Source organism: Mustela nivalis, assembly GCF_964662115.1.
Source record: "Mustela nivalis genome assembly, chromosome: 19".
NCBI lineage: Eukaryota > Metazoa > Chordata > Mammalia > Carnivora > Mustelidae > Mustela > Mustela nivalis.
The window spans coordinates 20,442,869-20,468,459 of NC_139038.1; the positions used below are offsets into that span (position 1 = coordinate 20,442,869).

Below are 25,591 nucleotides of genomic sequence, written 5' to 3' on the forward strand. Positions count from 1 at the left end.
CTGAGGGGAAAGCGGGGCTGGAGGGTGCGTGGCGGTGGCTGGCCTGAGGAGGGCGGGGGCGCGAGGCGTCGGTGGCTGCGGGACCCGGAGCCCGGGGGGCCGAGGGGGGGGAGCGGATGCGGACGAAGACGCGCGGCCGCGGGCGGGACCCTCGGGCTGAGGGGAGCGGATGGGGACGAAGACGCGCGGCCGCGGGCGGGACCCTCGGGCTGAGGGGAGCGGATGGGGACGAAGTCGCGCGGCCGCGGGAGGGACCCTCGGGCTGAGGAGAGCGGCGCCCCAGGCTGAGCGAAAAGTGGCGGAGGGGACGACGAGACCTAGGCTGGGCTGGCGGGTCCGGGACGGGGAAGGGGGGTGGCGGGGAGACCGTCGCCGGACCTGAGGGACCGCGGAGGAACGAGCTTTGTCCTGGTTTGGGGAAGCGGGGCGGGGGCGGGGGCGACAGTCCCGGTGGGAGACGGGAAGAAAGCGACGTGGAGGAAACTGAGGTGCCTGTGAGGGAATGAGAAGCGAGGCGGAGAGCCGGAGCTGGCGCTGGGGAGGAGGCAGCCTGCGGGGCAGGGCGCGTACCCCCAGAGAGAGCCGCGGGGGGACCCCGGTCCCGGCCGCGGCCCCGGGAGGGAGCTGGCGGCGGGGCTCCGGGTGGCCCGACCCGACGGGGTTCGTGGTGCTCGGCGGGGGGCGGGCGGCGGGGCTCTCCGGGTCTCCCTCCTCGCGCCCTAGTCTGTCCCCTGCCCGCTGGGCGCTGTTGAAGACGCACGTGGCTTCCGATTTTCCCTTTGAAGTCTGTGTGATCACCGTCTTGCTCTGTGTTGGGCCCGGGAGCTAGAATGCTGCTCGGGATAAACTTCGCTGGACGGCGCGTCTTCCCTGGCAGCGCGTCCCCAAGTGCTTTAGAGATGTTAATAGTAGTTAGGAGATGAAAGAACACTTTCGAGTTTCCGGCAGCCCAGCGGCCGCGGCCGGGGCCGCTGTAGCCCCGCGGAGCTGCAGGCCGCAGAGAAGAGGTGGTGGCCTCGGGGAGGAGGAGGCCTCCTGCCGAAGGGTGTCCCGGGTGAATGCCCTTGCGGGACTGGTCTCGTCCTGGACCACCTCCTGTGCGCGCGCACACACTCACTTCCTCTCTCTGTGTGTGTCACACACACACACTCACTCACTCACTCAGACCTGTGAGACCAAACCTCTAATTAATGTCACAGCTGTCAGGATTGCTGATCAGAATGAAGGAAGGAGCTTGTTTTTTTAACTGCTCGTTCAGTGCAGGTGGAGGGAATATTGGGGGTTGGGAGTGTCAGACTCCCTCCGTGAATAATTCGTTATAAAAATGTATCGCTGCGCTGTCAAAGTTCCTTCTTAAGTATTACTTATGGTTCTGTATTTATCCTGCAGTATATTTAGCTCTTAAAAAAAGCTGTAGCTGGGACATTTGTTGCTCCCTCCTCCCTCCCTTCTCTCCTCCATCTAGATCTAGTAACACAGAATCATGCTGTCACATTTACTGCTTATTAAAATAACACACTAAAAAATTCTCCTTTTCTTGCCTTTACAAGTTTTAGCAGAGCTTTTTTTTTTTTTTTTTTTTTACTTATTTATTTGACAGATCACAAGTAGGCAGAGAGGCAGACAGATAGAGAGAGGAGGAAACAGGCTCCCCGCGGAGCAGAGAGCCCTATGGGGGACTTGATCACAGGACTCTGGGATCACGACCCGAGCTGAAGGCAGAGGCCCTAACCCACTGAGCCACCCAGGCACCCCTTAGCAGAGCTTTTAGTTGTAAAACATGTATGGTTATTTTGATGTGATTGAGCTGTTAGCTAATGCTGCTGTTATATATTGCAATATATAAATGTATCAAATACATTTAAGCATATACTTTGTATGCCTAATTACACAATGCTATATGTCAGTTCTATCTGTTTCTTAAAACTTGTAAGGTGAATAAGAAAATGTTTGGAATGGTTTGGAATTTGAAGAAACTATGGGCTGTTTCTGAAAATGTTGACAATGTCAACTACTAGTTCTTGCAGTTATATGTGTGACATCCACTTCATGGCCTGTTGTTTTTATCTTCATTATATTTGCAATGACTTCTTTCATGAGACTTACTTTGGGACCTTATATACTTAGGTATAGAAGAAGATACCTTATATAACTTATATATCTTATATATAAGAAGAGGTTTCACTGTTCTAACAGAGAAGATGCTTTTTGTGAAGTGCTTGTAGGTGAATCCCAAAGTAAATGTCCATGGGAAAGATACACAGTTGATCCTTGAACATGGGTTTGAACTGCGCTAGTCCACTTACACATGGATTTTCTTTGATAAGAAGTCTTATAGTACTGTAAGAAGAAATCACTGTAAGAAGAAATCAGATCTTCTTTGATAAGAAAAATACAGTACTGGAAATGTATTTTCTCTTATGATTATCTTAATATTTTCTCTAGCTTGCTTTATTCTAAGAATACAATGTATAATACATATAACCTACAAAGCATGTGTTAATCGGCTATTTATGTTATTGGCAAGGCTTCTAGTCAACAGGCTATTTATTAGTAGTTAAGTTTTGGGGGGAGTCACAAATTTTGCATGGATTTTCAACTGTGCAGGACAGGAATAACTCCTTCATATCAGTAGACAAAGTCTTCAGCTATGAGTTGCTGCAGAGATGGGAGGGACAGAAGTTCATGGCTGAAAAGAAGTAGAATGTGGTTGAAATAAGTAAATAGTTGGAGAGAAGGCATGCCAACCAGTGATACAGGAGGATTGTCTAGCAGCATGGAAACCTCATTGAAGTCAGTGGTCAAGAAGACAGAATGTGATAAGCCATCTGCCTTATTAACCTTCTCTGGTAGTGCTCAGCTGCTTTGGTATCAGAATATGGTGAAAGCTAGTAGACGGTTTCATTCGTGTTTGGGGTTTGCTAACAAAATGCAACAGAATGACAGAGGAGCAAAGATGTTTAACGTATTGGCCAAAATGTCATAATGATGGCTCATGGATTCTCAGCTGGATAAAAAGTAAAAGTGAATAAAGGGGAAAAGCTGACGTATTAGTCAGTGAATAGCAGATGGTGCATGGTCAATGGAATAGTGGACCCAATAGAATTGAAGACCTGACTGGGAGTGATTGATAAAGTGGAAGGACAGGGGATTATGGACAGAAGGTCCAGAGTGACAGAGGGGATGTGTGGCTAAAATGGCTGGAGGAGGTAGGTTTTTTTCCTTAACGGTTTCCTTCACTGTCTTAGGAAACCCTTCAGTTAAATATTCTGTAACATGGAAGAGGAATAATAGGAGGTAGTAGGAAATTTTTCAAAATCCTATCTAACCTATATTTCTTACCTTAAATATGTCAGACAGTAAACCCCCAAAATTAAATGGGATGTTCCTTTATTGACTTGTGCTGTGATAAGATGCACCTGAACTTTGCCTGGTACAGCATTTGTATGCTCAATGTACACTTTTATCTGAGCAGAAAGATCTAGTCTTGAGTTTAAAAAAAAAAAAACCTGGACAGAATTACACCTTCCAAATCAATGAAACATTTACAGGAAGTTCAGATAAGATGGCAGAGGTGACAGGACTAGCTTTATTCCAAGATCTCCACAGAAGTGACAGCCTAGCAGCAAAAAGTTAAGTGTTGGTTCCCTTCAGTGCATGAAATATAGCATATTTTGATGGTGATGTTTTTAGTGCAGTTTTTATTTTTTTTTAAAGATTTTATTTATTTATTTGACACAGAAAGATCACAAGTAGGCAGAGAGGCAGACAGAGAGAGAGAGAGGGAAGCAGGCTCCCCGCTGAGCAGGTAGCCCGTTGTGGGACTCGATCCCAGGACCCTAGGATCATGACCTGAGCCAAAGGCAGAGGCTTTAACCCACTGAGCCACCCAGGTACCCCTTTAGTGCAGTTTTTAAAGTGGACAAAATGTATTTTGAAAATTGAATACTGAAGCTGAAAGGTTCTGCAGATGTAATTTGAAAACCACTGCAGTAAACTAGTATGGAAAGTTTCAGGATTCAAATCCAAACTTCATCACTTATTAGCTCTTTGATTTGCAGCAAGTTACTTAGACTTTCTCTTTATAGTTCTTCCTCTATAAAATAGGAATATTAATAGTACTCACCTGATTGAATGTTATGATTGAGTTCATGCACGTAAAACATTTAGAACAGTACCTGACATCTAGTAAGTGCTCATTAAATGTTAAATATTGTTGTATTGCTGTTGTGGTATGATGACATATCCCAGTTTTGAAATTAAAGCTTCTGACTTTCTCCTGTGAGAACTGACATATTTTCTTTAATAGATGTTCTTTTTTTTTTTTTTTTTTAGATTTTTTTTTAAAGATTTTATTTATTTATTTATTTATTTGACAGCGAGATCACAAGTAGGCAGAGAGGCAGGCAGAGAGAGGGGGGGAAGCAGACTCCCCACTGAGCAGAGAGCCCAATGCAGGGCTTGATCCCAGGACCCTGAAATCATGACCTGAGCCAAAGGAAGAGGCTTTAACCCACTGAGCCACCCAGGCACCCCCCCTTTTTTATTTTTTTAAAAGATTTTATTTATTTATTTGTGAGAGAGAGAGAGTGAGAGCGAGCACAGGCAGACAGAATGGAAGGCAGAGTCAGAGGGAGAAGCAGGCTCCCTGCGGAGCAAGGAGCCTGATATGGGACTCGATCCCAGGACGCTGGGATCATGACCTGAGCCGAAGGCAGCTGCTTAACCAACTGAGCCACCCAGGCGTCCCCAGGCACCCCTTTAATAGATGTTCTTGGTAATAAGGAAATACCAAGAATAATATGGCCAGGCTTAGCAGAAGTCAGATTAATCTTCCTCTTGGCATTGGACCTTCTGTATCACTCCTATCACTGTTCTTCATTTAGTCTTTCATCACCATATTCTAGTTTCTCTACTCTTCAGTTTCTACTTGAACTATAAAAGAAGGAAATAAAATAAAATAAAAAAAGGAAATAAAAATCCACAAACCAAAAACTAAATAGGTTAACTTCCTAATATCCTGGCTAATAAACTGTATTATAAGGTTGTGGACCATGCTTCATACTGGCAAAATTTTTAGTTAGATTTTATTGCATTAGTGCAAATACAGAGAAAGTACATTCATTTTATTTTCATCTCTGTGGTAACATTTCCTGGGCTTGCTCTGATAGCTTGTAGGTTATGCACAAACTTTTGAAGATGTAATGAAACAGAAGTAGATATTGTACATATGAGGAAAGTACACAGGGAGGCACTTTAGAAAGGACCCTTAGTGGTTCCTAGAATTTAAAAAAAATATATTGAATGTCAGGTGAATATGAGGGCAAAAATTGCGTAATTCTGCTGTGTTGGGTCACGTTTCTTCTGGTTACTGGAATTCAACATCAGTAACAATATCTTTCATTTTGTATAGTGCCTTATAGTTTTTGGAGCAACCTAACACCCATGACTTGATTTGATTTCTTAGGCTTTTTATATTTTGCCAATGTGGAACAGTCATTTCCACATCTTTTCCCACATGTCCGTGCTTTGCACATGAGATTTGAGTTTCAGTGTTGCAGACTCACTTCAGGTAAACTCTTCATTGAAATATTACCGATATCTTATTTATGCACACCTTTTATTTACTTAATGGAGGGGCAAGATTGAAAGCAGGGATGCCAGTGAGTACTCTAGGAGAGAGAAAAGTAGCTTTGCGTAGGATGAAAATGGAGAAAATTGTACAGGTTTGGCTATTTTGTAGGCAGGGAAGATGGCTAACTGACAGTGGGAGAGGGGTTGAAACAGAGAGTCCTCAGGAATGGCTACTAAGGTTTTGGCCTGAGCGACCAGGTGTTTGGTGAGTTGAGGCCTGAGGTTAAAATTCAAGTGGCTGAAGTTCTTGCCAGATTTTCAGAAGAGGGGAAGAAGGAGATTTGGGTTTTAGTCTTAAAGTGGTGTCCTTGGCTTTGTACAAGTTCCTTAACCTCACTGTCAACTGTTTTCTTATCTGTAAAGAGACATTTTTTTGTGTGTGGGGGGGAATATTTTTAGTTTCATCGAGTTAATTCTAAGAAAGTCGACAACTCAGCAGTGCTGCTTCTGATAAATAAAAATGATCTAGAGATCCCTTTATTGAGTCATTATTCCTCTACACCAAGGATTTTCGTGACCATTTAGAGTTACGCCCTCCCATGCCCAACTATCCTATGCTCAACTGTCATCTTTCATAGTTTAGTTTTTTTTTTTTTTAAGATTTTATTTATTTATCAGAGAGAGAGAGAGGGAGAGCGAGCTAGCACAGGCAGACAGAATGGCAGGCAGAGGCAGAGGGAGAAGCAGGCTCCCCGCTGAGCAAGGAGCCTGATGTGGGACTCGATCCCAGGACGTTGGGATCATGACCTGAACTGAAGGCAGCTGCTTAACCAACTGAGCCACCCAGGCGTCCCCATAGTTTAGTTTTCTTAGCAGAGAGTTCCAGATGTTTTCCAAGTACATTAAGAAACTCCTCTTTTGTGTCTGATCAGATTTCCCTCTATACAGTTGGTTTTCACATTCACTTTGTAGTGTGTGGTAGTTAGTATATTTATTCCTGAAAAGATTTTCATTCTTACTCTTTTTTAAATTGTTTAGATTGGACGTTAGAGTGTTTAAGGAGTCATAATAACAGACACACTTTTTCCTGCTTATATTCTGAACTGAGGGGAAAAAAGAATAGAATCCAAAATTTTATTTTATTTCTAATTAAAAGGATATTGGAGAATGTGGCTGTTTTCTGTGGACAGGCATCTTCCTCTTACTGGATCTCAAAATTGAACAGATTAATCATCCATTCCCAGGCAGGATGGAGGCACCTGCCCTTTAAGGCTTCCAGCATGAAAGAAGAGACAAAATGAGTACTATCTATGGGCAAATTGCTCCCAAGCGCAAAAAGTTAGACCACATATGCCCATTTTTTTCTCCTACTAAACTGCTAGTCAAATGAAGTCATTCCCTAGACATGGAAAGGTTTAAGTGAGGGGACACCGATAGGCTAAGAGCATTATGCTACAGCCCCCACCTCACCCCATCCCTCATGGGGGAGGCGGCCATTTGAAACCTAGGAGGTGGCTGACCTTTTTTGGGTTGGGGAGAAGAAATTTCTTTCTGCCCAAGTATAAAAACTGGCAGGTGCTTGGGGAGGTAAAAGACTTGAAGAGGGAGTCATTTTCCTGTTGTGCTGCCCACTACCTTCTCCACAGGAAATCCTGGTAAACCTCAGGTAGGGGACTGGGTGCTTAACATCTGTCATTTAAGATCTACAAGTGGATCTGGCCTACAAATTGGGATCCTTGGTTTAGGACATTAAAATTACAAGCCATTCAGGGGCGCCTGGGTGGCTCAGTGGATTAAGCCGCTGCCTTCGGCTCAGGTCATGATCTCAGTGTCCTGGGATCAAGCCCCACATTGGGCTCTTTGCTAAGCAGGGAGCCTGCTTCCTCCTCTCTCTCTGCCTGACTCTCCGCCTACTTGTAATCTTTCTCTCTGTCAAATAAATTAATAAAATCTTTTAAAAAAAAATAAATAAAATTACAAGCCATTCAAACAGACCTGTTTATTAAATACTAGAAAATTTTATTAAATAGTGCTTTCCCCTGAGTGGTAACAACTTCAGTGATCACAGAAGTGTTTTACCATGAAGGAGCTCTGTAACATCAGTTTAAACAAACAGAGCAGTCTGTCCAGAACTTCATTTTGTTAGTCACTTTGGACATGACTTTTAGTGAAGGACAGAATTTGAGTCTAACTAAGAGAGCAAAAATCTTGCAATTGTATTCGCCTTTAATTTAAGAAGCATTCACAGAATTTCTCCAATGGTCTTTTGAGTCTTTTCCCAGTAAATTGCTTTTTAAAAAACAGCTTTATTGGGGCACCTGGATGGCTCAGTGGGTTAAAGCCTCTGCCTTGTTCCCAGAGTCCTGGGATTGAGCCCCACATCGGCCTCTCTGCTCAGCGGGGAGCCTGCTTCCTCCTTTCTCTCTTTGCCTGACTCTCTGTCTACTTGTTATCTCTGTCTGTCAAATAAATAAATAAATAATAAAAATTTAAAAAAAAAAAACAGCTTTATTGAAATATAAGTCCACCAACCATAAAATTCACCCATTTCAAGTATGCATGTAGTGGCTTTTAGCATATTCATAAAGTTGTGCCACCATCACTATAATCAATTTTTAAAACTTATTTTTATTAACATATAATGTATTATTTGCCCCAGGGGTACAGGTCTGTGAATCATCAGGCTTACACATCACAGCACTCACCATAGCACATACCCTCTCCAGTGTCCATCACCCCGCCACCCTCTCCCTACCCTCCCATCCGCCAGCAACCCTCGGTTGGTTTTGTGAGATTAAGAATCTCTTATGGTTTGTCTCCCTCCTGATCCCATCTTGTTTCATTTTTTCTTTCCCCTGCCTTTCAAATTCCTCATATCAGGGAGATCATATGATAATTGTCTTTCTCTATTGACTTATTTCGCTCAGCAAATACCTCCTAGTTCCATTCACGTCGTTGCAAACGGCAAGATTTCATTTCTTTTGATGGCTGCATAGTACTCCATTGTGTGTGTGTGTGTGTGTGTGTGTGTGTGTGACATCTTCTTTATCCATTCATCCATTGATGGACATCTAGGTTCTTTCCATTGTTTGGCTATTGTGGGCATTGCTGCTATAAACATTCGGGTGCACGTGCCCCTTCGGATCACTACGTTTGTATCTTTGTGGTAAATACCCAGTAGTGCGATTGCTGGGTCCTAGGGTAGCTCTATTTTCAACTTTTTGAGGAACCTCCATGCTGTTTTCCAGAGTGGCTGCACCAGCTTGCATTCCCACCAACAGTGTAGGAGGGTTCCCCTTTCTCCGCATCCTCACGGACATCTGTCGTTTCCTGACTTGTTAATTTTAGCCATCCTGACTGGTGTGAGGTGGTATCTCATTGTGGTTTTGATTTGTATTTCCCTGATGCCATCACTACAATCAATTTTAGAACATTTTTAGTACTCTCGAAAGAAACCCCCATCCCTTAGCCATCACCCTTCAACTTTCTGTTCTTAGGCAACCGCCAGTCTTTCTGTCTCTAAGGATTTGCCTATTCTGGACATTATATATAAATGGAATCATACAATATGTGGTCTTTTATGATTAGTTTCTTTCACTTAGCATGTTTTCAAGGCTCACATCCATATTATAGTAAACATTAGTACTTCATTTCTTTTTATGGCCAAATTAATTTATGCATTCATCAGTTGACCATTTGAGCCAGTATATTTCTTTTATTTCAAAGAATAAAACTTCCTTAAAATGAGCTAAGTGGTACTTTTTAAAATTTTTTTTTTTAAGATTTTATTTATTTATTTGACAGACAGAGATCACAAGTAGGCAGAGAGAGAGGGAGGGAAGCAGGCTTCCCCCCCCCTGAGCAGAGAGCCTGATGTGGGACTCGATCCCAGGAACCTGGGATCATGACCTGAGCCGACAGCAGAGGCTTTAACCCACTGAGCCACCCAGGCACTCTCTTGTTTTTTTGTTTTTTTTTTTTTTTTTTAAAGTGGCATTACCAGTGTAAATACTTGCAAATAATAAGAACTTTGAGTAAAAATTCAAAGACCGGTCTTTTTTATAGTGTTCACAGGACATACTTGAAGCTTGAAATCATTTATGATGCTGTAAATTTCACAGTGTAGGCCAGATTTTCCAATATGAGATTAGATTTCCTGAACAAAGCATTTATTTCCTTTACAACCTTGGTTTCAAAGTCCTCTCTTTTTACTATTACCAATAGGGATGTTGTTACTTCAGGAGGAAGAATATAAGCTAATAGGCCTAAAAGTTTTGAAGAAGGGGTATTTGGGACCAAGAATATGGACAGAAGCCATGAGTAAATGGAAATCACCAGAAGGCAGGACATTTCGAAAAAGAAATGACAGAGTGATGATGCCATTGCGTTTATTAGACAGACCAGACTTCTTAAATTCTGTCACTTGGCTGTTCAAGACAAAGCTTTCAAAGCTGGCATAATGTAGTCACATACCTCCACTGTTCATTGGGGTATGACCTACAGCAGTGTTTTTGTTTAACACCTTTTCTGATAAATATTAGGTTTGTACTGGAGTTGCAACAGAGTAAAATTAAAATGGTCCCCCAGGATTTAGAGGCAGCCATATCTAGATATGATTCTTGGATTCCCATTTTAGAAGTTTTATGATTTGGGGTATGTAATTTGATTTCTCAGCTATATAATGGGGACAGTGTATTTATTTCAAAGGATGGTTGTGAGGAAATAAACTGTGGCGTATAAGGAATTAGCACATGGTCTGGTACATACCAAAATGCTCCAGTGTTGGTCATAATTATTATGTAAAAATTCAAAACATTTTAATTTTTTAATATTTCCCTTTTTATTGCCTGTCTTGCTTACTTACAGGTTGCTTTGTTCTAAAAAGAGACTTAAGGCAACATGGTGTGTCTGTATTTGAGTAGAACTGAAACCCAGCGGAGTCCAATCCAGGAAAGGCTGCAGTCCTTTGTAGTGGTAATATCAACTTGATGGGACACATATAAGTACCAAAGCCAGGGCCTGCATTGGGTTTATATGTCTCTGGAACAGATTGAAGAGGTTTTTTAAATGAAAGGCAGCCTAGCGTCATAGAAAGGGCACACGGGTTTTGGAATCATACCAATACCAGCATGTAGTCAGATGCCAGTCCTGCTATTTACTAGCCGTCTAATTAATTTTAGACATGTTGTATTTGAGTTTTTTAATTAGTAAAAGTTGTATCATTCAGACTTGATTAATACTTTATTCAGCTCTTTCAACTGTTAGCAGGTTCAGACTCTCAACTTTCTGTTCTCCTATAGGTTAAAGAGTAAAAACTGCAGTGCATTATGAAAATCCTTTAGTTCAGAAGGTTTTTGATTTTTTTTTTTAAAGTTTTTGTTTATTTATTTATTTGAGAGAGAGAGCGAGTGCATGGGTGCAGGCTGGGAGAGGGAGAGGGAAAGAATCTCAATTGGACTCTGTGCTGAGCATGGAGCCTGATGTGGGGCTTGATCTCCTGACCCTGAGATCATGAAACCAAGAGTCAGATGCTTAACTGACTGAGCCACACAGGTATCCCCGGAAGTTATTTTTAAAGGAATTTACCCAAGAGCTAGTGATCTAGAAACTTTATAGTTGAGTATCAAGAGTCAGTTAGTCTCACATCAAAGGCTAAAAATACATCTAGAATATATGAGATCGTCGTTTCTTTATAGAGACCTGGCAAATAGTATAACTGAAAATTTAGTTTTTGTCTATGGAATAAAATTTTTTCTAGCTGTCTTTAGCTTCTGTAATGCAACTGTAAATTTTGGCATTTTTTTCTGTACTTCATTTTAATGTATATTTAAGCAGTTGGGCCATATTACATAATCTTGTAGGGGAGATTTGGTCACATAATGAAGTATTGCTGTTTAAGAAATTGTTATTGTTGGATTGTAAATAAGAGCTTAATCATGCAACTTGAATGGATAATTATTTACATGGTGACCTTCTTTTATATTCCCTAAATAACCCAGGAGATTAGGCTGTAAGTCACAACAATGACAGCATCTAGGTAAAAATTTCATATTTATAGCTTTACCTTTCTATGATGATTTATGTAAACATGACATCATATCTTTTTGGTAGTCAGAATGTTTTATTTTCAAGCTTTGGAGCTACACAATTTTTCCCAAGTGCTTTCTCTAATTCTCTGTCCAGCTAGCAGCTGGCTGCTAAAAATTTCAATACTTGCAACACCTGATCCAGTTGATCACAACAGATTAGATACCGTGTCTATTTATTTCATTCTTTGTTGCAGACTGATGAAAAAGTAATATTTAGCAAAGCTATTCTTGAAGTCCTAGAGAGGTTAAACAATAGCCGTGAAAGAACCTAAGAATCTTTGAATATCAAGGTTCCTAAAAATAAGTGTCTGGATCAAAGTCACCCTTCAATTAATGCCTATGCAAACTTTGCCAAGTATTCTCTCATTAGCTGTAAATTACAGGGAGGAGAATCCTTACCAAATATTCCATGAGCAAGTAGAATGTGATGTTCGTTTGGGGTTTATTGCTTTAGAGTTGACAAAATAGAGAAGCATGTGGATTTGAGGTGTTGTTGTCAATGATACCTGTATTTATGAGGATATACCAAAAATATGTAATTTACTTACATGACGTTTCAATGTATGATTCCCGTTTCAAAGCAAAGTGACATTTCTTTGAACTACTGCTCTTTTTTTTTTTTTTTAAATTAGGAAGAAAAGGCTGCACTTTTTTATATGTCTGTTTACACTAGCTTTGCTATAAATAAAAGTTCGCATTTGGCATTTTGACACTTGGCTGTTGTATATATTGAGCAAAAAGCAGCTGTTGACTTTTAATATAGATCTGTTCAACCAGGGACTATATATTGCTATCATTAGAAATTAAACAGGAGTAAAGATAAATGCAGTCGGTTGGGTCAAGTAAAGAAGTATGAGAGCAAAATCACACCAGGTATCCCCGTGTCTGGTGTATGTATAGTGAGTTACTCACCTGGAACATCACTGGATCTGCTTTTCAGCTGTAATAATAGAAGATTAAAAAAAAAAAAAAAACAGGGGCGCCTGGGTGGCTCAGTGGGTTAAAGCCTCTGCCTTCAGCTCAGGTCATGATCCCAGGGTCCTGGGATCGAGCCCCGCATCGGGCTCTCTGCTCGGCAGGGAGCCTGCTTCCTCCTTCTCTCTCTCTGCCTGCCTCTCAGCCTACTTGTAATCTCTGCCTGTCAAATAAATAAATAAAATCTTTAAAAAAAAAAAAAAAAAAAAAAAAACAGACCATGTTCAATTTGGTTCTGCTGACCAGCCCACTAACCAAAGACAAAGATCTCTAAGACCATTTCATTTAGAACCATTTCATTTTATTTTATTTTTTAAAATATTTTATTTATCTATTTGACAGAGAGATCACAAGCAGGCAGAGTCAGGGAGAGAGAGAAGGGGAAGCAGGCTCCCTGCTGAGCAGAGAGCCCGATGCGGGGCTTGATCCCAGGACACTGAGATCATGACCTGAGCCGAAGGCAGCGGCTTAATCCACTGAGCCACCCAGGTGCCCATAACCATTTCATTTAAAAAGTACTATTCATTTAAATAAAACTTTAATATTCTATGAGTACCACTGGATTTTATTCCAGACAGCGTCACAGTCAGTGCTTATTGAAGTATGTGTGGTCTGTAAAGAACTGTATTAAACATTATGATAGTTTGCATTTAAGCAAATGAGAAAGTATTTTACCCTCGAGAAACCTACACTCTATTTGGGAAGATAAAATAATATGCATAAGAAATGTGTCAAATACGCGATGAAACTACTTTCTGTCCAGGTGTTCGAGGAGGAGATGACATTTGAGCTCAACAGATGATACACTTAATAATGATATATAGTGAATATTAAAATAATTATGAAGGTTTGGGCATTTCTTTTTTTTTTTTTTAAGATTTTATTTATTTATTTGACAGAGAGAAATCATAAGTAGATGGAGAGGCAGGCAGAGAGAGAGGAGGAAGCAGGCTCCCTGCTGAGCAGAGAGCCCGATGCGGGACTCGATCCCAGGACCCTGAGATCATGACCTGAGCCAAAGGCAGCGGCTTAACGGTTTGGGCATTTCTTGTCCTTGAAGGTAAAATGGCATACTGAAATTTCCATTCCAGTCCCTTTCCAAACATTGCTGCTAAATTCATCTTTCTAAAGGATAGATATTATTATAATATTATTATAATCACAAATGCTTATATAGCATTTACTTTATGACAGATCATTTCTAGGTACTTTACAGGTATTTACTAATATAACCTTTGCAATATCCTTATAATAGATGCTGTTATTGGCCTCCACAGAGATACAGAGAGTATAACTTGCCCAGGGTCACATAGCTGATAAGTGGAAGAGCTGAGATTTGAACCCAGGAAGTCTAGCTCATGAGTCCTTGCTATGAAGCACTTCATGTTTTTGTACCAGAAACCTTCAGTGACTCTTCATCTTCCACAGCATAAGGGCATTCAAGTATCTTCACAATATGGCTTTAGCTTACCTTTCCAACCTTAGATCCTACTTTTTTTCCCTGCATGGATCTACATTCTAGCTCTTCTGTATTATTTTCTATTTCAAAAATACAATCCTTATTCTCATCTCTAGACTTTGTTTATGTTATCTATTCGCAGTATACTCTCACTCTGCCCAGTCCCTGTTTTATCAGACCTTCTCATCTTCCAGGCATATTTCAACTATCATCTGTGTGTGTGTGTGTGTGTGTGTGTGTGTGTGTTATGGTAGTCACCGTACAGTACATCATTCGTTTTTGACGTAGTTTTCCATGATTCATTGTTTGCATATAACAGCCAGTGCTCCATGCAATCTCTGCCCTCCTTAATACCCATCACCAGGTTTATCCATTCCCCCATGACCTCCCTTCTAAAACCCTCTGTTTCCCAGAGCCCATAGTCTCTCATGATTAGTCTTCCACTCCTATTTCCCCCCCTTCATTTTTCCATTCCTTCTCCTAATGTCCTCCATGCTATTCCTTATGCCTCACAAGTAAGTGAAACGATATAATTGACTCTCTTTGCTTGACTTACTTCACTCAGCATAATCTCCTCCAGTCCCATCCATGTTGATAGCAAAAGTTGGGTATTCATCCTTCCTGTTGGTTGTGTAATACTCCCTTGTGTACATAGATCATATCTTCTTTATCCATTCATCTGTTGAAGGGCATACTGGCTTTTTCCACAGCTTGGGTATTGTGGACATCGCTCCTATGAACATTGGGGTGCATATGGCCCTTTTTACTACATCTGTATCTTTGGGGTAAATACCCAATAGCATAGTCACTGGGTCATAGGGTAGCTCTATTTTTAATTTCTTGAGGAACGTCTGCACTGTTTTCCAAAGTGGCTGCACCAACTTGGATTCCCACCACCAGTGTAAGAGGGTTCCCTTTTCTCCACATCCTCTCCAACATTTGTTGTTGCCTTGTCAGTTTTCGCCATCCTAACTAGTATAAGGTAGTATCTCAGTGTGATTTTGATTAGAATTTCCCTGATGGCTAATGATGATGCACACTTTTTCATGTGTCTATTAGCTATTTGTGTATCTTCTTTGGAGAGGTACCTGCTCATGTCTTCTGCCTATTTTTTTGACTTGATTATCGTCAACTGCCATCTTTGTAAAAACCCTTTTTGAGGGGCACCTGGGTGGCTCAGTGGGTTAAAGCCTCTGCCTCTGGCTCAGGTCATGATCCCAGGGTCCTGGGATTGAGGCCCGCAGCATCGGGCTCTCTGCTCAGTAGGGAGCCTGCTTCCCTTCCTCTCTCTCTCTGCCTGTTTCTCCGCCTACTTGTAATCTCTCTCTGTCAAATAAATAAATAAAATCTTAAAGAAACAACAAAAAAACCCTTTTTGAGACCCTACCAAAGTGATTCCCCTTCTCAACCCCTTGGTAATACCTTGCACATTTTTTTTCATGGTCGCATACCTGTATCATGGTTATTTGTCTGTCATGCCTGTTTCTAGTAGAAATCTGTTAGATTATTTTAAGTTCCCTAAGAACAGAGAATATGATTTATTGATCCCTTTACCTTAGGTAGTACTCAGTCCAACCTTGCATGTGGCAGGAAGTGGGAGGTGTTATGTTTGACATTAAGATTTTGAACCAAGAAAAGTTCTTTTCCACTTACTAAAGGGGATGCTGCCTGATTCTTGGATTGTTGAAAAAAGCCCATTAGATCTTCAGATTTTCTCAGTTGAATTCTTTTTTTTTTTTTTTCAATTGAATTCTTTTTAACAGGTTTCTTTTACTCCTTTTTCTAACCTTGTATTTGGTTAACAGTCTGACTCGAATAAAATACAAAGTAGCAAATAGTTTTCTCAGTTTCGAAGGCATTATGCCCATGTCCCTTAATAGGTGGTCTGTGGGGTGCCTAGGTGACTCAGTTGATAATTGATTATTGATTAAGTATCTGCCTTCATGCAGGATCAGGTCATGATCATGGGGTCCTGGGATTGAGCTGTGTGTCAGGCTTTCAGCTTGGTGGGGAGGGAAGCTGCTTCTCCCTCTTCCTCTAACACTCTGCTTGCTTACTCTCTCTCTATCAAATAAATTTTTTAAAATCTTAAAAAAAATTTTTTTTGAACCTAGAGTAGGGAACAGAATTGGGAACTTGGGAGAGTGAGCTGATTTATTGGCAAAAGTGATAAATTTGGGTTAGACATGTTATAGTTGAAGTCAGAATATAATATCCAAATAGAAACAAACTAGAATCAAGACAGGCTAATAGGGTGCCTGGGTGGCTCAGTGGGTTGAGCCGCTGCCTTTGGCTCAGGTCATGATCTCAGGGTCCTGGGATCGAGTCCCGCATCGGGCTCTCTGCTCGGCGGGGAGCCTGCTTCCCTCTCTCTCTCTCTCTCTCTGCCTGCCTCTCCATCTACTTATCTACTTGTGATTTCTCTCTGTCAAATAAATAAATAAATAAATCTTTAAAAAAAAAAAAAGACAGGGTAATATTGGGCATTCTGAATCTTACCTCATTTTTACAAATATGATACTTATATACATAGGTCAAATTATTATTTAGTAGTTAAATATCTACAGAATACAGTCTTTTATTTAATTTTTTTTTAAAGATTTTATTTATTTATCAGATAGAGATCACAAGTAGGCAGAGAGGCCGGCAGAGAGAGAGGGGGAAGCAGGCTCGCAGCTGAGCAGAGAGCCCGATGCGGGGCTCGATCCCAGGACCCTGAGATCATGACCTGAGCTGAAGGCAGAGGCTTTAACCCACTGAGCCCCTACGCGCCCCCAGAATATTTTTTAAAAAATTTATCAGTTGGTTTTCATTTTGACGGTAAGGCCCAGCTATCATATAGTCATTCCCAACTTTGATTAAAAAAAAAAAATTCTAAGATGAGGGGCACCTGAGTCCAACTCTTGATTTTTGCTCAGGTCATGATCTCGGGGTCATGAGATTGAGCCCCGCATCAGGCTCTGTGCTGGGCGTGGAGCCTGCTTAGGATTCTCTGTCCCTCTCCCTGTCTCCACTCTCTCTTTTTTTTAAACAATTTTTTAAGGATTTTATTTATTCCTTTGAGACACACACACACAGAGAACGTGAGCAGGGAAAGAGGGAGAGGGAGAAGCAGACTCCCTGCTGAGCCAGGAGCCTGTTGTGGGGCTTGATCCTAGGACGCTGAGACCATGATCTGAGCCGAAGGCAGATGCTCAACCAACTGAGCCATCCAGGTGCCCCTCGCCTCTTGAGCCCATGCACGCACGCATGTGCCCTCTCTCTCTCAAATAAATAAATAATATATATATTATAATATGAAAGTTAATCTGTAGGTTGAATGGTTGGTTCTCTGGATCAATATAGGTGTTAGATTACTAGGTTAGCCCTAGTAAGACTATGTTGCAACTGAAATATGTGCTTCTATAACTACAAAAAAAAGTATAGAGCAATACAGTTGCGTTGCTAATAGAATTTTTAAAAAGATAAAAAGGGCTAAGAAAAGGAAGCTTACCGGGCGCCTGGGTGGCTCAGTGGGTTAAGCCGCTGCCTTCGGCTCAGGTCATGATCTCAGGGTCCTGGGATCGAGTCCCGCATCGGGCTTTCTGCTCAGCAGGGAGCCTGCTTCCCTCTCTCTCTCTGCCTGCCTCTCCGTCTACTGTGATCTCTGTCTGTCAAATAAACAAATAAAATCTTTAAAAAAAAAAAAGAAAGAAAAGGAAGCTTACTTCTCTGATACTTTAATTTGCCAACTTGACTTTAAAGCTTATGACATCCCTGTAGTCGGTGGTATTGTAATAGTGCTGTGTGGGGGCAGATGGCAGCTACACTTGTGGTGAGCACAGCATAATGCATAGACCTGCTGAATCACAGTTGTACACCTGACACTACTGTAACATTGTGTCAGCTGTACTTGGGTTAAAAAAGGCTTATGACATTCCTTCTCTCATTATAGGTGCTTCACTGAGATTCTTTTTGTGTTTGTCAATAATATTTTGTGTCATTTTTTGACTTTGCCTATCAGAAGAAGACGAGAGAGGGCGCTTGGGTGGCTCAGTTGGCTAAGTGACTGCTTCGGCTCAGGTCATGATCCAGGAGTCCTGGGATCAAGTCCCGCAGTCCTGGGATCGAGTCCCGCAATGGCCTCCCTGCTCAGTGGGGAGTCTGCTTCTCCCTCTGACCCTCCCCGCTCCAGGCTCTCTCTCTCCTTCTCTCATTCTCTCTCTCAAATAAATAAAGTTTAAAAAAAAAAAAGATGAGAGAATTTGCAGAAAATATACGTTTAGGTGGAATAGTCTGAGAATTCTATCAGTGGAGACCAAGGTGTGCATGGGTGCATGAAAGTGCATGTGCTATGTGTGGTGTGTTACGGTGGGGAATGGACACGAGGGAGATGAGGAATTTGTGATGGGTAGATGATCTCTTCCATGGAGAAACAAGGTGATAGAGAAGAGGTTGGATCCAGTGTTTCTTATTCAATGGAAAGCCCCATTAGTCTGAGCTGGTATGGTTACTTTGTGGGGGGGGGATTGCATAATGGGCATAGTAAGGAGAAAAACAATATTTCATATCCCAGTTAGGGTGTAAGTTGGTGCAAATTTTTTTAACTTGAAGAGTGCCTCTTTTTTTTTTTTTTTTTTTTTTTTTTTGGAGATTTTATTTTTAAGTAATCGCTACAACCAAGGTGGGGCTCAGACTCAAGACCCCGAGGTTGAGAGCCACATGCTCCTCCTGACTGAGCCAGCCAGGTGCCCCCTTGAAGCGTACCTCCACTGAAACTTGGCTTTTGATTCAGACTTTGCTGTGGATGTTTTTTGCTTGTGCTTAAAAAATTACCGAAATGCTTATTCTTTATTTGGCCCAATAGAAAAATAGTTTGTGTTCCCCCTTCATCCTCATGAATCCCATCTCTTGATTTAAAATAAAAGTAGGTATGTATGATAAATTCTTAGACAGCTGTTTTATTAAGAAAATCGTAGTGAAAATAGAATAGGGATTGACATGAGAACTCCCTTCGGGGTCTGGTTCTGCTGTTTACCAACTGTGTGACTTTGAGCATGTTACTTGGCCTCTGTAAGATTTAGTTTCCTCATCTATGAGTGGGGATAATTCCTCTTACCTTATAAGATGGCTCTAAGAACTGAAGTAGATTATCTGAAACATCTACCGCAGTACAGGCATTTATAGTAGCAATTGTTTTGTTAAGCAACTAAATGGATTAATCTCTTATTACACTGGATGCATAAAGTTGAATGGAATTGATTCTTTACCTATCATACAGTCATCAAAGGCAGTCTGATTTTTTTTTTCAAACTGTGCTAGACCTGGTTTCCCATTTCATTTTTTTCTAAGATTTTATTTATTTATTTGATAGAGAGAGGGAGTTCTCAAGTAGGCGGAGAGGCAGGCAGAGAGAGAGAGGAAGGGAAGCAGGCCCCCTGCCCAGCAGAGAGCCAGATGCGGATGTGGGCTGGATCCCAGGACCCTGAGACCATGACCTGAGTTGAAGGCAGAGGCTTAACCCACTGAGCCACCCAGGCGCCCCTCCCATTTCATTTTTAACACACACACTTCCTGTGCCCCTGACACTTGGATTACTGTCTTCTTCTGCTGGGAGAAAAGAGTATTAGGCAGCCTATCCAAATGTTTATATGAAAGTGCTCTTCTACATGTCAAAGGTAATGTATTTTGGGGGATTTCTCAGTAATGATGACAGCTTATATTAAGCCATTAACATTCTGTCAACCCTCTTACTCTAGCTAACATCTGTGAAGTGGGTAATGGATTGTAGTCTGTGACCCTAGAGTAGATCTCCCCCCTAGAGTAGGCTTTAGCATGACCTTGACCTCATTAGTTGAAGTCCGTAACTAAGTTAGATAGAAAGTTCTAAAAGTAAAGCATGATTGATGATCACAGGTAGCCTACATTTGTTAAAATCCTCTTCATTTGCTTATTATGAAACATAAGATGAATGACTATATTTCATTATCCTAAAGATAAAATAATTTCAGAGTTTAATATAAATTTTTAAAAATTAAATAAGTCACTTAAAATAGCAATAAATCTTATTTTATTTATTTAATAAATCTTATTTATTTATTTTTAAAGATTTTATTTATTTATTTGACAGACCAAGATCACAAGGAGGCGGAGAGGCAGGCAGAGAGAGAGGGGAAGCAGGCTCCCTGCCGAGCAGAGAGTCAGACATGGGGCTCGATCCCAGGACTCCAGTATCATGACCTGAGCCAAAGGCAGAGGCTTGAACCCACTGAGCCACCCAGGCGCCCCAATAAATCTTATTTTAAACAGATGTATACCTAGCTAAAATTTGGTGGATTAGGATCAGAAGACAACACTTGGGATGTCTGTGTGGCTCAGTTAGTTAAGCATCCAGCTCTTAATTTGGCTCAGGTCATGATCTCAGTGATTGAGCCTTGTGTTGGGCTCTACACTCAGCAGAGGTCAGCTTGAGATTCTCTCCCTACCCCTGTGCCCCCCCCCTTGCATTCTCTCCCTCTCTCTCTCTCTCTCTCCCCCCCCCTCAAGTAAATTAAATAAATAACTCTTTTTTAAAAATAATAGTAAGAAGAAAACAATCTTGTATGTTGAAATGTCACTGATATAGGAATAGCCCAGGAGCTTTAGAGGGTTATTGTCTACCTTCTTACCACCCAGTAAGTGGTTTTCAGTAACCATTTAGAATCCTACAGTAGCTAGTAAGATATCTGCTTTAAATAGATCCCCCTCTATTTAAGATGCGATGGTCCTTTATTGTGAGCATCTTCACAGTTAACAAGGAGGTTGGGTGTATTATAGGTTTTCCTACTGTGTTGTTTTTTGTTTTTTTCTACTTTTTTGCTTTTATAAGTTCTTGGCTAATGTTTTGTTCTCTGTGTTAGCCTAGAGTTAACTAAAGTGTTGTATTCCTTATATGTTCCCTCCTATTACCCTCTGCCCTCCCTCTTTAGGAGCTGCTTGTAGCAAATCCCCAGTTGGACCATTCAGGCAGTTCATACCCAGATTAAAAAAAAGTTTGGGTTGCAGATGTCATCAGCTTTTCAGGATGATCAAGGAACTGATGCAGTTCCCACTGACTTTTCTTTTTATCCCATTTAGATACCACACACATCCCTCATATTGTGCTCAACTCCTGTTTCCCCAAGCTTGGAGTTTTACTGAGTTGTCGTCGTCGTCGTCGTTTTAGGAGAATTCATCCTCTTCTTTTTTTTTTTTTAATATATTTATTTGACAGACAGAGATCACAAGTTGGCAGAGAGGCAGGCAGAGAGAGAGAGAGGAGGAAGCAGGCTCCCTGCTGAGCAGAGAGCCCTATGTGGGGCTCGATCCCAGGACGCTGGGATCATGACCTGAGCCGAAGGCAGAGGCTTTAACCCACTGAGCCACCCAGGCGCCCCTCATCCACTTCTTTAATGAGGAAGAGGGTTATCTTTTGACTATATTGTTACAGGCTATAGTGGCATTTACTCCTTTTGTGTGACCCTGTTCTTTTATACATTCCAGAAGTTCTTTAGTAATTCTGTTTGTTGTTGATCGCCTTATCATTTTCCCATGCTGTTAGACAGTTTTTTAAAATATATACATTACCTTGTCTTTCCAGTGGGATTTGTAGAAGGAAAGGAAATAAATTAATTCACTTTACCTCCCAGTGGCATTTAATAAGTATTCATCGAATGAGAGAAATCAGTGAATGGCTAGTGCAATTGAGTTGGTCTAAATATTTACAGATACTTATGAGATTTAGTCCATTTTGGCTTATTATCTTTTAAATTTTTACTAGTAATAGGAAAGTTATGATAATAATTTTCCTAAGGTCACATATATTTTTTAAAGATTTTATTTACTTAAGAGAGAGCACAAGGGCACCTGGGTGGCTCAGTGGGTTAAGCCACTGCCTTCGTTCGGCTCAGGTCATGATCTCAGGGGTCCTGGGATCGAGTCCCGCATCGGGCTCTCTGCTTGGCAGGGAGCCTGCTTCCTCTCTCTCTGCCTGCCTCTCCGTCTGCTTGTGATCTCTCTCTGTCAAATAAATAAATAAAATCTTTAAAAAAAAAAGAGAGAGAGAGAGAGCACAAGCAGGGGGAGGGAAGAAAAGGAGAGGGAGAAGCAGGCTCCCTGTTCATCAGGGAGGACCCGGGAATCATGACTTGAACAGAAGCTGGACGCAAAACCAACTGAGCCACCAGGTGCCTAGGCCACATTTTTTTTAATGAAAGCCAGAAAAGGTTTAAATTCTGTAGTTCCCATATGGCAGGAACATAGGTGTGATTAGTTTAAATGCAGGAGGCATTATAGTTAAGTGGCTAACATCACAGACTCTGGAGTCTGGGTTCACGTTCTATTTATGCCACTCACTAGCAGCATGATCTTTGCCAAAATACTTCAGAGGTCTCTTTGAAGATTGAAGTATTCACGTACATAAAACGAAGTGCATGGCGCATAGCAGTGTAAGCATCAACTAAAATTAATGAGACTAACTTTGAAGACTCTTAGCTATACTCTTTTGAATAGCCACAAATCATCTTTAAATTGATTATGAATGCTATGTAGTTTTAAAATGTACGTTTAAATGTTACCACACTGGAATATACATTCTAGCCCATGGACAATGGCCAGAATTTCTACCTTATAAATAGAACCACTACTATAATGCAGTAGGAAGAGTACTCTTTGCTTGAACATGCATGTGTTTTATATATTCAAAAAATCAAGAATGATGGAAAGAAAGCAAATCCTAATACTGAATACAAATTGAAGCCAATGAGCCTAACTGTACTAAACTGATAATGTAACTACCAAGGGAAAAAGAAGTAACTTTTGAACATAGAATTCCTACGTTAGTAGGAATGGGTTAGTAGGAATGCTACGTTAATGGGATATAGCCTAAAGACAAAAAGAACAGCAAAGAAATAACTGAACTTAGTAGGTAGCAGTCCCTATAGTAGCTCTTCCAAAGAATGTTATTCCCCTGTTGTGATTAAGAAGCATATTCAAAGAGGGAAATGATTTGCCTGGCATCATTTAATGAGGTGGTAGAGCTGGGTTCAAAAGTCTGTATTCTGTTTGTTACACTACACCGCCTTTTTAATGTTTGTAGTGTGCTGTTCAAATGAATTTCTGTGCTACCATCCTGGTTTCATTAGTACCTACCTCCTTTTCTTTTATTGGCATCATCTGTGATTATTAGTCAGAACCACATTTTCAAGAGCTCCCTAACCTCTTGGGTCTCTCTTACTTCAAGAATTTCGTTGCTTGCAATCATGCCTACCTTTTTGAAATCTGCCTTCCTAAATTAAAGGGTATATAACTATTCCTACCCTTTTCTTTATGAATTCTAAGATGACCTGATAGCTTTTCATTTTGTTTCTCATTCCTCCGACTTGATCAATAACTAGTTTCCTGAATTATAGCTAATGTCAAAGTCATGATTATTTACAGATATTGTCTGTATTCATAACCAAGCCTGGAACTTGTACATGAGAGAGCTGCACTCTTAAAGACATTAATCTATTTGTAATTCAGGATATCACACGGTGATTTGTGAGACACATGGTGGGAGAATGGTAAAGAATGCCATCATCGGACCTACATTGTTTACATGAGAGATACTAGAACAAGTATTACTTTTTAAATTGCGGTTTTGAAGTGATCCATTCATTAGAGAAGGCAAGTAAAAATAGCAGTGAAACAAAGACATAATAACTGGTTGTTAAATGAACTCCGTGTCCTTTGAAAAGGGCATGATGAAGGGGGAAAATATGTAGGTATCTTGAGTACGCAAGCTGCTATTTGAGATTTTGCTGAGTAGAAGTGATGAGAGGAATCAAACTGTACAAAGATTTAGCTGAATCTTTTTTTTAAAGTACTTTGTGTAGTAAATCTCCAAACTTATTTTTAAAATTACAGCATCTGAAGAACCTCTTCTTAAATTAGCAGCATCAAAATGGAATTGTCTTTTTAAAATCACTCCTGAACTATCTTTAAAGTGTGTGATTTTAAAAATGTAATTTCATATAATATACCAGGGAAATTGTCCAGAAGATTGAGGACCAGAATTTTAATAAATTTTTTTAAAATAAGGTAGCAGATTAATACTTTTAAAAAAGCTTTTAATCAGAAATCAGAATATAAAATAGTGTTACAGTCTTTTACTAGATCACCTGAATTTCTTAACACCTGGAGAATATTATTGTAGTATTTCCTATCCCAAATAGCTATTTTATGGGGAATGTGCCACTTGTTTGTGGAAATCATCTGTTGATGTTTCTAAGGGTTTTGTTTTTTTTTTTTAAGATTTTATTTATTTATGACAGAGAGAGATGGCAAGAGAGGGAACACAAGCACAGGGGAGCTGGAGAGGGAGAAGCAGGCTTCCCGCCAAGCAGGGGGCCCGATACAGGGCTCCATCCCAGGACCCTGAGATCATGACCTGAGCCGAAGGCAGATGCTTAACAACTGAGCCACCCAGGCACTCCAGTTTCTAAGGTTTTAACTCTCTGGACAAACATTCAAGAAAAATCAAAATGTTCTACAAAAATATTCCTGAATAGCCAACTTTGAACACTGCTTCCGAGTCAGAACTTGTTCATATTCTAACTCCCGCTTTTCCTAGCTGGCACCTAGTCACTTAGCCTGCTCCTCAAGTTTCCCTACTGGATTGTTTCAGGAATTAAATGAGCATATGTAAAGCACCTAACACCATGACTGGCACTAAGTAAGCGCCCAAAATGGAGTGGCAGCCATTATTTACCTTACCGCCTCCAGATTATGAGTGATGAAGAAAGAAAATTTATTGTGAGTGTCCCTTATTTTAGTGTCAAGGTTTTGAAGTAGAATTTAAGGTAAAACTGATTTTTCTGAATCCAGACACTTGAGATTCTGTTTGGGAAGTGAGAAAGAAGCTGCCAAATACCTACTCTGCAGTGGCAAGAAGACTGAATTTCTAATTTTTTTCCTGCCTCTAGCCCTTGCCTTCCCTTCCTCTGCCTCAGTATGAACATTTCTCTGTTCCTTTGGAGATCCTTGCCTGATAGCAAGCAGAGAATAATCTCCAAGAGTTTTATTATAGCTAGCTAACTGTAACCTTTTGGAAGAACATCTGGGTGCAGTTTCGATCTTAAAAGTCTATAATTTTTTTAGGTCATTAAATTCCTATAGTTCTGAATTACTGGTTTCAGTTCTTTTGCAAGGTTGTGCCCATCCATTTTAAGAACTGTATTATAGGAGCCACTGGGTGACTTAGTGGGTTAAGCCTCTGCCTTTAGCTCAGGTCATAGTCTCAGGGTCCTAGGATTGAGCCCCGCATCAGGCTCTCTGCTCAGCAGAGAGTCTGCCTCCCCCTCTCTCTGCCTGCCTCTCTGCCTATGTGTGATCCCTTTCTGTCAAATAAATAAATGAAATCTTAAAAAAAAAAAAAAAAGAACTGTATTGTATGTCTTTTAATCATCATTATCAGTTAAACTATTGGAGTTTTCTTATTTTCAGTTTTCAGAATATA

At 40.8% G+C, this 25,591-nt stretch overlaps 1 protein-coding gene across 2 annotated transcripts in view; it reads left to right on the forward strand.

Annotated features, from left to right (window-relative positions):
- The window catches only part of MOSMO (modulator of smoothened), a 62,285-nt gene that overhangs the window by 359 nt on the left and 36,335 nt on the right, over positions 1-25,591 (forward strand). The gene's annotated exons all lie outside the window — the stretch shown is intronic.